At 36.1% G+C, this 13,626-nt stretch overlaps 1 long non-coding RNA gene across 1 annotated transcript; it reads left to right on the top strand.

The window, feature by feature from the left end:
* The first annotated feature begins 297 nt into the window (after positions 1-297).
* On the top strand, positions 298-12,796 carry LOC137633442 (uncharacterized). The gene is made up of 3 exons (XR_011042219.1): positions 298-354; positions 9,875-10,037; positions 12,305-12,796. It is a non-coding gene; the product is annotated as an uncharacterized lncRNA (long non-coding RNA).
* The last annotated feature ends 830 nt before the right edge of the window (positions 12,797-13,626 follow it).

The raw sequence follows: 13,626 nt of genomic DNA, 5'->3' as shown, positions 1-13,626 counted from the left end.
ATCTCGCATTTTCCCATAAAACGAATATATAAAAAAAAGAGTTTTATCTATTCAGAATATCTATCCTGATATAGTCTTTATTATAATACACACATTTCAGTCTTTAATAGCAATTTTAATCACAATTCATTACTTAAGATAAATTTGAAAAATTACGCTGTCCCTAAATCTCACAGACTTCGCGACTCCTGAAAGCCCTGAGGTGCCTCCCGCGGCCCACCGTGACCTTGGGCCCTGGAAGGAGCTTCAGGAGGTCCTACGTCCTGACTCCTGAGTGACTGAGTCCTGACGCGATACGGTCAGTGAACAATGATTAGTGAACCTAAAGGGATCTACTCTACTTCGTTCCTAAGGGTGAGGCTAATTTTTTCCCTTTGTAACTTTGTGTTGTTTTAATCGGTTTATATATTTGTGTGTATTACTAGTCCACCGCAGGACAAAGGCCTCAGGCATGTCCTTCCACTGAGTCTGTTTATAGTCTTTCTATGCCAGTTTACACCGCAAAGTTTCTTAGTTCGTCGATCCATCGTCTTCTCTTCCTTCCCCCTGCTTCTTTTACCATCTCTAGGGACCCATTCTGTTGTTCTTAATGTCCATCTATTGTCTGTCATCCTCATTATATATCCTGACATTTATTAGACTTTATAATAGACTGAAAAGGTCAATAAACACATTAAATATATATAATTTCTCTTGTGCAAACCATAATGGAATTCAGTAAATATATCAATTGTCTTTTGTTCCTTACAAACGTTTTACCGACATCTTTGCATAAATAAAAACTTATTCATCATGATCTCTTTTTTACTATTTTTTTTCTCTCCCACTTTTCATGAAATATTTTCAGGTCTTCTTCTGTTCCCGTAATTACATAAAGAAAATCTATCTTATTAGTAAACGACTCAGTTTGTCTCGATAATTCATGCATTTTTACATATTTCATGTGTTATTCACGTTAGTTTTCGTGATTTCTGTATACACGCACATACACACATTTCTAAGAAGATTTTGTTCATTATAGAGAGAGAGAGAGAGAGAGAGAGAGAGAGAGAGAGAGAGAGAGAAACATGATTCATTTGAATAGGATAGCCCACTCTCTCTCTCTCTCTCTCTCTCTCTCTCTCTCTGATTCATTTGAGTAGGATAGCCCACTCTCTCTCTCTCTCTCTCTCTCTCTCTCTCTCTGATTCATTTGAGTAGGATAGCCCACTCTCTCTCTCTCTCTCTCTCTCTCTCTCTCTCTCTCTCTGATTCATTTGAGTAGGATAGCTCACTCTCTCTCTCTCTCTCTCTCTCTCTCTCTCTCTCTGCTTAATTGTCTCCATGCTGCTAATTTGTATAACTTACTCCACGATTAATAATAACAATAACAAATGTTTTAGTTTAATGATTTTCTTGGAATAGGCCTACTGTTTGGGAGTAGATGCAGTGGTGGTATGAAGCATTGAAAGAATTATAGGCCTACCCTTTCCTCCGGTTAATCCCTTGGGATCAGGAGGTCTCTCTCTCTCTCTCTCTCTCTCTCTCTCTCTCTTTTATTATTGTCTCCCTGAAATATATTATATTTATTCGAGAATTCTGTCATTTCTTGATATATATAATTGTTGATATTCCATTGTTTATTCCTGATTAAACGTATTCAAATTCTCTTTGAGTGTTTCTCTTCTTCGCAATTTCCGTGTGCCATTAAAATTCGACAATTTTAGATAGGTGGCTATTTAAGCACATTGCCAAAGTACTTTTATGTACTTTAAATCTCATGTGATGTACTCTACTGTACTGTACATTCTTGTGGTATTACTTTATAATGTGGAATGTACTTCGCCATGATTTGCTTTCGCAACATTTAGAGGAATTATTATTATTATTATTATTTATTATTATTATTGTTGTTGTTGTTGTTGTTGTTGTTGTTGTTGTTATTCTCTGAACCATGGTTTTCCACTGTCTTGGGATAGTGTTCTCTCGCCTGAGTGTACAACACTCAGGTACGCTATTTTATCTTATTTGTCTTCCTTTTTTTAAAGTTTATGGTTTACATATAATAGATTTATTTTAATTTGGTTTCTGTTCTTAAAATAGGTTTAATTGTTCATTACTTCTCTCGTACTTTATTTATTTCCTTTCCTCACTGGGCTATTTTTCCTTGTTGGAGCCGCCCGTTGGGCATATAAGCATCCTGCTTTTCCAGCTAGGGTTGTATCTTAGCTATAGTCAAACCATTCTGTGGTGGCAGCTGAGAAGAGCTCTTTGTCAGAACTTATCGCGCCTGAGCGGTAAACACTTAGTTCATTTATCCTTGAGGGAAGCTTTCTTTAGAGACAAGTCGAAAACCTTTGAAAACAACAATGAAGTTAGATTAAGAGATTAACACTAATACAGGGACGAGTATCCGAATTTCCCTCACCCTTTATTTACAACTGTACGGTGCGGGCACAAGATCACTTAAATAACATCAACATCTTTACAATAATAACTTTTTTATTGTAACACACACACTATGTATATATATATATATATATATATATGTCATGTAGGATTTTCCTTAGAGATTCTTTGCATTCATTGAATGCAACGTTTTCTTCACCTTCCACCGGTATTTTTTTTTCAAAAGTGGAGATGTTCTTTTCGTGCGTAAAAGTTTAACATGTTCTTCTTAAAACATATTTGTTGAAGTCGTTTAGAGCAGTCACGGTACGAAGACGGGAGAGAGACTGGATTTAACTTCTGGTTAATCTTAGGCCACCTCTGGTTAATCCTGTGAGATTAGTCAAAAGGAAAGACAGCTTTCATAAAGGGGCTACGCTTTATCAGTTTCACTCAGTCTAAGTACTGTGTTCATGTTTCCTTAAAGTGGCTGAATCATTTTGACACGAGTACGCTACACAGTGGGTCAGAAATCGTCTCAGCGGCCACGACAGATTGGTTTTACTATAGGTTGGTTTCCTGTGAACGGTCAGAGAAAAGGTCTCCCACCATCACCAATCCGTAGTTGGCCAGCGTGGTGATGAAAACTGGCCATGAATAAGGACATGTCTGAGGTCTTTGTCCTGCAGTGGACTAGAAACGGCTACATAGATCTCTCTCTCTCTCTCTCTCTCTCTCTCTCTCTCTCTCTCTCTCTCTCTCTCTCTCTCTCTCTCTCTCTCTCTCTTATTTTATTCATTTCTTTATTTCCTTTCCTCACTGGGCTATTTCTTCCTGTTGGAGCCCTTGGGCTTATAGCATCCTGCTTTACCAATTAGGGTTGTAGCTTAGCTAATAATAATGATAACAATAATAATAATAATAATTGACGGAGTGGTGTAGCACTGGACTTAGGTATTGTAGGTCCGTAATATTCCTCTGAGTTTACTCAACTGTATATAAACATATCCTTATCATTTGGGGTTATAATAAAGGACAAAGGCCTCAGACATGTCCTTATTCATGTCTAAGGTTTGGCCAGTTTTCATCAACACGCTGGACAACTGTGGATTGGTGATGGTGGGAGACTTTTATCTGATCACTCACAGGAAACCAACCTAGTATTGGTGTCCCAGACAAATTAAATTAAAATTCGTTGGGAGATTTTTATCTAAAAACTTAAATATGCAAAAAAAGAGATTTCAATTTTAATCATTTATAATAAATCCAGATGAAAATTGCAGATAAAATTATTATTATAAAATTTGATTGATTTTAATCAAATGTAAAAATAAAAATTGTAAAGGTTTTTTCCTTAAAAGATTTGGAAAAAGAAGAAAAGTCATTGTTTCATATTTTACCAGAAAAATTTAGAAAAATACCTTCAAACTTTGATTTTCTTTACAAAGAATAAAGAAAATATACCCTTTTTTATATATTAATTTATCATTTTAACAAATTTTACAGTAAATTTTGATAAAAATATATTTTAAATATAAAGAATCTAAAGTTGAAATGATAGTTACATATTAGAAAAGGATTAAGCCTGAGTTTCTAGTTACTCTTTTAAAGCATATTTATTTTTATATAATTTTAATAGTATATTTATATATTAAGACGACAAACAAACTAATATATATTCAGTTTTTAAAGCTGTGTAATTTTTTGCCAAATATTTGCAAGATAATAAAGGCAATTTGCCATTGTTTACAGAAGAGGTTGACAATTACCTTTTAAATATCTATTATTGCCCAAAAAACTTGGCGCCAAATTTAAACACTAACAAAATATCCTAATTATTCCAAATTACGAGAAATACACAGACTTTTCAACAAATTTTCTTGATTAAAATTAGACTTTGATAAAATCTAAGGGAATTTCATTGAAAATTTCACTATATTTGATTCATATAATCTTTTTCATTTTGACCACGTGTTCTTGCTAAAAATCAGCTGATTTTTTGCATTACCAACTAATATTTGCAATGTACCTTTAATATATCATATTTATTTGATAAATAGAGAATTATTGGTATAAAATACTATTTTTAATGAATTTTTCTAATTCATTATTTCAATATTTAATAAAAAAAATATTTATTAAGCATAAATTTTGACTTTATACATTAGTTATATAATAGAAAAGTTGATAGTTGCAAAATTAGTTGTTTTTACACTCAATAGGAGGCGATACCATCGCCATGTCCATGAACATTTTTTAGGTGCCGAACGTAAAAGGTGTATAAAAACATGATCAATTATTATAAAATTATCATAATATTAATGAAATTTAATAATTATATGGTTTAAGGGTTTTCAATTTACTTTATATACGATATTATTACATATTTTGTATTTAAGCTTGTTGACACTTAGATCATGGCGTCTACATTTAGGGGAATTATTCCAAAATTAGAAAAATTTAGGGATTTGGGGGGCAAGTTTTCAAAATCAGTTTGATGCTTTAAGGAAAATTTCATTATTTATGGTTACAAAATGTAATTCCTTAAATTAATTATATTTTATAATGTAACTATAAAGCATAGAAATATATAAAATACTGAATTTAGATTGTGTTGATTAATGCTAGGGAGAAACTTAGCCCCTATTTTAGGGGAAGTTTCGTTTGTTTAGGTATATTTATCTTCATAACAATATGGCAGACGCCAGACGGTGTGATACATCCAGCTCTTCAATGCCCGTCCCTGTTCATAAGTTTTATTTAATTTTTGTGCCTTTTAAAGTGACTCTACAGTAAGTATTGGTGTAAGAATTTAATCTATATAAGTCTATTGTTAATTTGAAATGTAATTAAAAGTGACAATCTTAGAATTTATATGGTAAATATAGATTTAGAGTTAGTGAACCGGCTTCTAGTGACAGTACCACGTTCTTCATGCTGTAGCCTAGTTAATGGTTAATACTTTCATAATGTAAGGTTATTTTAGTACTCGTATTGCATAAAGGTCAATTAGTAAGGTCATATTAAGGTCCATTTTAAAAACATTCTCAAATTATGTGTTGTCATTTACTTAACCCAAAGTTTATATTTTCATATTAAGAGTATGTTTTCTTAGTGGCATAGAAAGGTCGGTTTCATTGTAGTTGATTCCAGTGTTATATGCTTCAAATTCCATGATCCAGGCCATTCCTGGAAATTCCTTTAGACATATATGTAGTTCTGGCTTATATACAGCTAATATGTAAGTTTTATATATTGTTATTTTACCAATATTTGTCAATGGCAGATCATTTCTCCCCTAACCTAACCTCCAGTATGTGAGGGTCTTACCCTAAACAAGGAGCCCTGTTATATCTTTGCCAAAAACCCTCATCTTGATTGATATAGAAGGACTAAGTTTTCAAAAACTAATTTAATTAGGATTTATCCGGCCTCAGAACTACTAGGGTTTTTGAATTAGTTTTATGAATTATTCAGCATTTTTCCAAAGCTTGAGATATAGCAATACTCTCCGCAAGCACTTGTTGTTAACTACTGCTATTGTAGATCTGAACGGGTTTGCTAGTGACGTCAATTGTCTGTCTTTATTCATAGAAGATTGTTCACATAAGCGTTGTTCATTTTGTATTTTTGAGAGCATATTATTATTATTATTATTATTATTATTATTATTATTATTATTATTATTATTATTATTAAATGCCAAGCTACAATCCTAGTTGGAAAAGCAGGATGCTATAATTATGCCCAGGGACCCCAACAGGGAAAATAGTCCAGTGAGGAAAAGAAACAAGGAAAAATAAAATATTTTAAGAACAGTAACAACATTAAAATAAACATTGCGGGTAGTTTGTAGCGCTACGGCCAAGGGTCCTAATTTGCTTATTATCGCTCAGACTGTTATCTTGTATAGAATAAAAAAGTTTGGAAATGGTCTACGGATCTTAAATATGTTATGTAAGGGGGGGGGGGGGTCCGGGGAGGCGCAGCCCCCCTGGGTAAGGACATGGCAAAATTGTTTTTAGAACGACGGCCACAGTTCAGAATATTCCCGTTTTCTACGGGATCTGGCCGTCACCCTACAAAGGCTCCAATATTTCTTATATAACCTATCAAAACTTTAAATTAAACAAGAGGAAGAGAAACTAGATAGAACAGTGTGCCCGAGTGTACCCTCAAGCAAGAGAACTCTAACCCAAGATAGCGGAAGACCATGGTACATAGGCTATAGCACTACCCAAAATTAGAGAACAATGGTTTGATTTTGGAGTGTCCTTCTCCTAGAAGACCTGCTGACCATAGCTTAAGAGTCTCCTCTACCCTTACGAAGAGGAAAGTAGCCACTGAACAATTACAGTGCTTTAGTTAACCCCTTGGGAGAAGAAGAATTGTTTGATAAGCTCAGTGTTGTCAGGTGTAAGAGGACAGAAGAGACACTGTAAAGAATAGGCCAGACTATTCGGTGTATGTGTAGGCAAAGGGAAAGAACCGTAACCCTGAGAGAAAGATCCAATGTAGTACTCTCTGGCCAGTCAAAGGACCCCGTAACTCTCTAGCAGTAGAATCTCAATGGGCGGCTGGTGGCCTGGCCAACCTACTACCTATAAATGACTCATAAACTATAAATATAGAATCCTTTCCATAGAGTTTATAAGAATTATTTGGTTCATGATTTAAACTTTGTTAACCCTTTTATCCCCAAAGGACGTACTGGCACGTTTCACAAAAGCCATCCCTTTACCCCCATGGACGTACCGGTACGTCCTTGCAAAAAAATGCTATAAAAATTATTTTTTTCATATTTGTGATAATTTTTTGAGAAAATTCAGACATTTTCCAAGAGAATGAGACCAACCTGACCTCTCTATGACAAAAATTAAGGCTGTTAGAGCAATTTAAAAGAAATATACACCAAAGTGTGCTGGGAAAAAAGTAACCCCTTGGGGGTTAAGGGTTGGAAATTTCCAAAAAGCCTGGGGGTAAAAGGGTTAATACATGGTCAATTTATTTTTGTTCTTACATTAATACAAAACGAGTTTTATCTTTGGTGTTATCATTTCGGCTGTCAAATTATACAACTAGGTGTTGTCTGATACTGACGAACAACTGGGTGCCACTCCCCACTAATCAGTTTAATGCGTAGCCACTCGGTTCTTAGCCCCCTCCTAGACTACAGACTTACTCCAGGTGCTACCAGATTTTTGATATTTTTCTTGTAGGTAATTCTCAGCCATTTGTGTTTTGTTTTGGGGGGAAATTCTGATTCTGTTTGCTCGACGATTGGCGTTTTCTCATGGTATCGGATGTCTGTTGTGCTATTACATAAGTTGGCCGCAAGTTCTCTTGCTTGAGGGTACACTTGGGCACACTATTTTATCTTATTTCTCTTGTTTTGTTAGTTTTTATAATTTGTAGAGATATTTATTTTGATGGTACTGTTCCTAAATTATTTTATTTTGTTTCCTTTCCTCGCTGGGCAAATTTCCCCTTTTTTGAGCCCCTGGGCTTATAGCATCCTGCTTTTCCAACTAGGGTTGTAGCCTAGCAAATAATAATAGAAATAATAATAATTGGGAACCCTTCGACTGCTTACTGAGATTTAGAACCTTACAATTGAGAACCACGGATCAGAGTGTACACTCATGTTTGGGGTTTATCACCTCTGATCCTATTGCTTCATAATGCTTCTACCATAGATGAGGAGTAGGAAGGAATCATGCTCCTACCATAGATGAGGAGTAGGAAGGAATCATGTCCTACCATAGATGAGGAGTAGGAAGGAATCATGCTCCTACCATAGGTGAGGAGTAGGAAGGAATCATGCTCCTACCATAGGTGAAGAGTAGGAAGGAATCATGCTCCTACCATAGATGAGGAGTAGGAAGGAATCACTCAAGCAAAGGATGAACTGTTTTATTGTCTCGATACTTAGGCCAATCGATTTGCATGGTTTCACAGGATAAACAGTACTGAGAACTCCCACTCGAAGGATTTTGAGTCAAGTTTCAGTCAAGTTGTAGACATCCTTCTCCTAAAGGACTTTGGTTTGTAACGTTAGGAATAATACAAATTACTTTGAAAATCTGTAATATGATTACTATATAAATACACAAGAATAAGAGTATATTACTTTATGTTCTCTCAAACCAGATTGGTAAAAGACATCTAGAAATACACCAGACCTATTTATTTATGTAAGAATTTTGATTGTTACCTAACAGTTTTTAGTCAGAGTTTTGGCAATCTGAACATTCGCAAATGCAAAATGTTTTTTTACTCTATAAGGATTTAGATCTGTACTGTATTATAATCTGGTAAATGTCCAGGAGAAGGCCGCACCCGTTTTTCAAGTATTAACGTCGGAAAAAGGCAAAAAACGACCAGATTGGTGTTGCACATTGCATAGAAACATGAAGAAATGAATAAAAAAGAAACTAAGACTTTTACACACAAAATGTAAGCATAAACCCACTACTACAATTAGGGGGGACCCCAATGGGAAGCGGGGTTTTTGGGTGGGGTGAGGAGGAGAAAAGTGATTTTCGGGGCACTACCAACCTAACACAACCATCTAACCTAACTTAGGGCCCTGTACCCCTACCAAGGCCTGGGGGGGGGACTAGTTTGTCTGAGGATTACAGTAGTTACAGGGCTCAATTGAGCTAAAAACAAGACACAGTCAATAATAACAACAGACTTAGAAAAATTCAGGGAGGAAGACAAGAGTAGCGTGAGTTTGATTGTCGATATTTCGACTTATTGAATTTCACTAAATTATCTCACTCGTATACCACTATTTACATACATTCCTACACATTCTAGTAAAAATACATTGAATATCACTGATATCTTCATGCGGCCCTCTCCTAGACATTAACCTATAATCTATAAAAATAGCATTTTTAAATGAGGGAAAAGTATATTAGTAAGTATTGATTATTTGTTAATAGTTATCTGCAGGATAGTCTGTAAAACCAGAAGACAAGGAAGGGACTTGTATTCTTTAGTACCGATGCTTGAGATTAGTTTTAGATCATTTGCTAAGGCATAATATTTTAATGAGTTGGTGAATCACAAGCTAACGGTCAATAGTCGTTAGACAATTACGCTTCAAACTTGGTTCATATTTGAAATCCATGCCAATTAATATATGTTAAAGTCAACGGTCAAGGTTGAGAAAGAAGGTGCTGCGGCGGAGGTCTGCACTCTACCGAGTGCCCTTCTAGGTTTAAAAAGCAACACTAAAAGTTATATAAATTTTCATATATGTTGTTTTTATATTTGTATGTATAATTTAATTTTATAAGTTGGCAAAACTGTCATGTAAACTGAAGTAAATTTATTTGTGTATAAAATGTATCTGCTGATTCACTTTGGTTAATATTAGTGATTTTCCGGATTTTTTATATATATTTTTAAATCCAGGTTTAGGTGACACCAGTATACTTATTTTATATCAGCAATAAATCAAAAATGCAATTGAATATATAAGATTTTCAATTTGCAGGTGACCTACGATGCAGGATGAGTCGAGGACAGAGGCAATGTAGGCGACCTGTAATAAGTCTCCGTTGGGAGAAGGGTCTGTTTCTCTCTTTGAGCCTCACCCTTCGGCTCCTCCATCGGGATAGCGCACTCCCTGTTCTAACGGTTTCTACAGCCATATAAAGGTTTGTCTCTCGGTTAATAGGTATAGAAAATAACTCAGGATCATTTATATTATTTGATAATTTGTGATATTTCCTCAGTCTTAGAGAACAGAAGTCCTAACTTGAGAACAAATAGGTTCCAAGAATCTGTCTTATATGTCGATTGTTAAATTTTATTGTAGAATGAGCTGAACCTAACTCGCAAGCCTACAACATTTAGCTTCAAAAGTCGAGAAATTGTTTTTTAATTTTAAATAAAAATGTTTTGTTCATAGCTGTTTGTCTATCACCAGCATAACTCAAAAAGTTACATTTGAATTTTTATGAAAATTACAGAATATATCAGAAATGGGCTGACTTAGAAGTAGTTAGAATTTGGCTGCAATCGGCCCCGCGTTTGTACCTCTGCCATTGAAGTTGGGAGGAGGTTATGTTTTTGTCCCTTTTTGTCCGTTTGTCTGTGAACAACTTTTACGGATTCATTTTTATATCGAGACGTTGAATTGATCTAATTTTGAAAGTCCTAGGTCAAAGGTCAAGGTCAGCTGAATTACTGTAACCCTATCCTCAACCCCAAGTTCACATATGGTTTTCACACACTTCAAATACGCCTTCAGTCTAAATTGGTTCTTGGAAAGGCAAGCTGGTTTTGAGAAATAAGCTACCGTGGCGGAGGTCTGCACCCTGAGTGCTTTTCTAGTGTTATCATAGAGTCGATTCATTCGCAGGCAATATATGAGAAAGGGGAAGGTTGGTCCTATGTAGACGTCAGCTTATTCCAATTGATGTCTACCAATAGATCATTAGAAGTTCTCTCGTTGCTCTTCACCACCCTAGACTGATAGGGTTGCACAGATACCATCTGTTGGGTTCTACTTGCCGAGGGTCATCATGTGATTTAAAACTTAGATTAACTATGTGTGCCAATTTATCTCAACTTTTATGAAAAAGAGGAAGCCAATTCACTTCTTAAAGTATTTTATTTTTCCTTTTTTTCTTCACTGGGCTAATTTCCCTGTTGGTGCCCCCGGGCTTATAGCATCCTGCTTTTTCCTACTAGGGTTGTAGCTAATAATAATAATCTCCGTTGTGAATTAGTGTTCAAACTTATAGATCATGTAGTTGTGAACTACTCTTTATTGTCAGGGTTACTTAATTTTATTTATCTATTTATTTTTTTTTTTTTTTTTGCCTTGTCTCCAGACATCTTGATGTTTTTAATGTTTGTTTTCCTTATAAGAGCTTTTCTTCATCAACATAATTGATGTAAAACGAAACGGAAATTGAATTGAGAACCCCAAAATTGCACGAGTTAGGCAGACACCCTGAGGAGAACTGAACTTAGTAATGATTGGACAGTATTTAGGCCGATTTTGTCTTATTTAATGTAATCCATTTGCCATACGATATAAGTCTTGTAGTTTATTATATAATTTATTAATACATACATATACCAAGGCACTTCCCCCAATTTGTGGGTTAGCCGACATCAAACAAATAAAACATAAAAGGGGACATCTCCTCTCTATGTTCCTCTCAGCCTGACAAGGGACTCAATTGAGTTCGGCTGGTACTGCTAGGGTGCCACAGCCCACCCTCCCACATTATCCACCACAGATGAAGCTTCATAATGCTGAATCCCCTACTGCTGCTACCTCCGTGGTCATCCAAGGCACCGGAGGAAGCAGCAGGGCCTACCGGAACTGCGTCACAATCGCTCGCCATTCATTCCTATTTCTAGCACTCTCTCTTGCCTCTCTCACAGTTATTAATACTTAAAATACATTAAGATCCATTTTATGATTCAAGAACTGACATAGGATTTTGTGTTTTAGAAAAGCTATACTGTATAAATGTACATTAATAATATGCAGAATATCACTGGCTTATTTAAAACTTCTATTCCAAAGTTTCATTTTAACCAGAGTCATTTTATTTGTAATATACAAAAGATATAAACTTATGGGTTTGAATCGGAAGAACTAATCTTGTCGGCCATTTTGAGAGAGAAGAATAATGTACTAATGTATGGAATAATCAAAACTATTTTATAAGATTCTATGGTTTTATATAGGGAAGAAGGGCTGAACTTAGTGGCCTATTCATAGTAAACACTAGAAAGATTTGAACTACTTAATTAGGTACGGCCGTACTTATTTGAATTGTTACTTAACGAAGCAAGCTGTTCTTCCTCCTATCAGACCAATGATGAATATTTTAAATACTTTATTACAAAAATCTTAAAACAAAGGTAGAGACCATTTGATAACTTTTCTCTTTTATTGCAGATAATCTTCCTTCAGTAATTGGTTCAATAGAGTGAATCTATAGCAAGAATTCAAGAAGGCTTTGCAAGTGCCACAATGCAATATAGATCAGTTGGAGGTTGATACATTAGTCGTAAGTGTGAAACATCTGGTCTCACGAAGCCCTCGGTCAACTCAGAGTTTTACGAAGACCCTGATGGACTCCTGGAGTCTTACGAAGCCCTGTCAACTCGGTTTTACAAAGCCGCCAATGGACGCCAGGAGTGTTATGAAGTCCCCAATGGATTTCAGGAGTCTTCCAAAGCTCTGAGCCGACTCCAAGAGTCTTGAAAATCCCCCAATGGACTCCAGGAGTCTTACGAAGCTCTCGGCCGACTTCAAGAATCATAAAAAAGCCATCATAAGTTGCAAAACAGATGGAAAATCATGACTCGCCTCACCGCTGCCAAAACAAAAAATGTATTTTATCTCTCGGGTAGATTGTATAAAAAATGTCGGCACCAAAGGTATTGGGTTTTATCACAAGCTTTAATTCATTTTAATTTATCTATTTAATCTTTTTAATCCTTTCTTCTTCACATTTAGATGTAATATGAATGTGTGTGATTTATAGTTGTTCCGTAACTGGAATACAAACCTTAGCTATTTAATAGGGGTATTACTTTCGGCGTAGCTGAAATGACGAGCCATTAAAATTCAACGAGGGTTTACTACCCACACCGCTAGTTAGCTGGGGTAGGGGAGGGTAGCTTGCTACCCCCCCCCACACACACACACCTGTGGTTGAACTCACTTTGCTCTTGGCTCGGATGGTAGTCGGACGTGTCCGCTTTCATCCTCGCCGCTCATTGGCAGCCATTAATGCTCTTTTTTTTTTTTTTTTTTTTTGCTTTCTCTTTTTGACAGGTTTGTGTGTGAAGTTGGCCTCTGCTATTGTGCGCACCTGCCCTGGATTACCCGACCGCCCCTGCGGAACATTCATGTCGGTGGTCGAGATAGACCCTCACCGTTTGCCCTTACTGTAGAGGTCAACGGTATGATAGTGATAATAAGTGTAGTGAGTGCAGGGAGTGGTCTACCTCCCAGTGGGAGAGGTTTTCACGGCGACGTAAGAATTCCAGACGGGATATTTCTCCTTCGAAGGTTTCTTTGAAAGGAGAAAAACCCAAGGACTCTTCTTCCGTTGCTCAAACCTCCTCTTTCGAGAGACTGTCGAGTGGTAGCGAAGACCGTTGTACTGTTTTCCAAGCTCGGGGTTCGAGAGATGGGGTTGCCTCCCCCCCCCGGGGGGAGGATGTGTCACTAATCCATCTTTTACAGCTTTGGTCTTCCTTGGGGCTCAA

Source organism: Palaemon carinicauda, chromosome 43 (genome assembly GCF_036898095.1).
Source record: "Palaemon carinicauda isolate YSFRI2023 chromosome 43, ASM3689809v2, whole genome shotgun sequence".
Lineage (NCBI taxonomy): Eukaryota > Metazoa > Arthropoda > Malacostraca > Decapoda > Palaemonidae > Palaemon > Palaemon carinicauda.
This window is presented reverse-complemented; position numbering and strand designations above follow the sequence as displayed.